We start from the raw sequence: 2,161 nt of genomic DNA, 5'->3' as shown, positions 1-2,161 counted from the left end.
TTATAGCGCTTATTTTTTTGAAAAAGCGCTGTAAATGGCTTAAAAAAAAGCGCTGTAAAATCCGTTTTTTCGCGTAGTGAAATAAGATATGATTTATTAACTATCAGTATATCATTAATTAGTTTTAGTATAATCAATATATTTTAAAATATATTTATTTAAAATTTTAAGAGTGGATATATTATATCTACAATACATATTATTATATATGATTTTAATTTTCTATTGGCTCATAACAGGACTTGGACCAACAAATCTATCATTTATAGTTGTTTCTTTTTTTTTTTTTTAATATATATGAACTTTATTACAATGTTTTATAATACATATTATTTAAAATATATTTATTTAAAATTTTAATAGTGGATATATTATATATATACAATACATATTATTATATATGATTTTAATTTTCTATTGGCTCATAACAGGACTTGGACCAACAAATCTATCATTTATAATTGTTTTTTTTTTTTAATATATATGAACTTTATTACAATGTTTTATAATAATGAACCGAGAAAATAACGTATAACAAAGACACGTGATAAAAATAAATAAATACCATTTATGTATTTTATGCAGCAATTCATATTCCACTTACATAAAAGGATAATATGATTTTAATCTTGTATATTTAATTATGAATTTGCTTTTGGTCTTTGAAATATAGGGATAATATGATTTTAATCTTGTATCTTTTCATGCTGAATTCATGTAATTTCATATTATTTCACTTTTGATCTTTGGTGACATTCTTTTTCTTTATTAATGTGACATTCTAATCTATATATATTAAAGTAATATACTCAATAAATATAAAAAAAAAAATAATACTCAATAATAAACATTTAATTGTTAACTGTAAAATAAATCTCAGAAATTAAATTAACCACTGCACTGCACGTATATATAGTTTTTGTTACGCTAGTTTTTCGTTAATAGTATCCAGTAATATTAAATTATTAATAAAAAATAAAGAACTACTAATAATATTTATGTAATTTACTTTTATACTTAATAATTAACACTACTAGAAAAACAGGATTTAGCGTCGGCCCAAAGCCGACGCTAATAGAGTAAAAGCCGACGTTAACGTCACTTTAGCGTCGGGAACGGGCCTAGGTTAAAACGGTCGAAGCTAATACTTAGCATCAGACAATTACCATCTGGCGCTATGTATAAATTTGAAACATCCGACGCTAACAATGTCAATTGCCACGTCAGCTGGGCGGAAAATAGTTGCGTCGGATGGCCGACGCTAAGGTCAATAAATAGTAGTCAACAAAATCTGTAGCGTCGGCTTGTCGACGCTACATTCAAAATAAAAGTCAACTGAATTTATAAAGTAGCGTCGGGTCGGCCGACGCTAAGCGCAAATTTATTTAATTTGTTATTTTTAATTTTATAGCCCCTGCTTTGCTGAATTTCATTTTTGTTAATAATATAATTGATTGCTAATAAACATTAAAAGTCATTCATTGACATTATAACAAACGCACAAAGTATTGAATAACATAACAAAATATCGTGTTCTGAAACTACAAAATAACAAAGTATCGAATAAAAACTTTAACAAAGTTAGCTAATACATAATTGTCAACCAACTACTACAAAAAGTAAGGATAACTATGACACTAAGGTTTGTCAAGCGACACATCGTCCAAATTATGATCGTAATGAGGATGTGAAGGAGGATGACTCGCAGTAGATGATCCACCAGCTGATTGACGGTGCAAAGCGTCAATTTTATCTCCAAAAAATTGCTTTAATGCATCACAATCATTCTCTAACTTCTTTGAACGCTCCCTAGCCTCTTCGGCGACCTTGGTAGCCGCTTGAGCTTGGGCCACTGCATCCTGAGCAATTTGTTCAGCTCTAATTTTGGTTGCCCTCTCCGCTTCTAAAGACATTTCAGTCATAGAATTAAAAGAATTCTGGGAATGTTGTGTAAGCGATACACACCCCTGTCGGACGTTAATGGACAAGTCTCCCGTACCATAAACTCGACCACGAGTGTGACCCCCTGCAGATTCAGTCCATAACTTAAGTATTGTCCCTCCATCTACCTCTTTACCACTTTCTTCACTTGTTTCGCCAATTTTTGTTTGTACTTCCTCCAATTTTTTTTTAAATGTTCCCTAATAAATGGAATAAATTA

This window comes from Cicer arietinum, chromosome 2 (genome assembly GCF_000331145.2).
Source record: "Cicer arietinum cultivar CDC Frontier isolate Library 1 chromosome 2, Cicar.CDCFrontier_v2.0, whole genome shotgun sequence".
Taxonomy (NCBI): Eukaryota; Viridiplantae; Streptophyta; class Magnoliopsida; order Fabales; family Fabaceae; genus Cicer; species Cicer arietinum.
The sequence above is the reverse complement of the archived record's forward strand: the minus strand, read 5'-3'. Positions refer to the sequence as shown.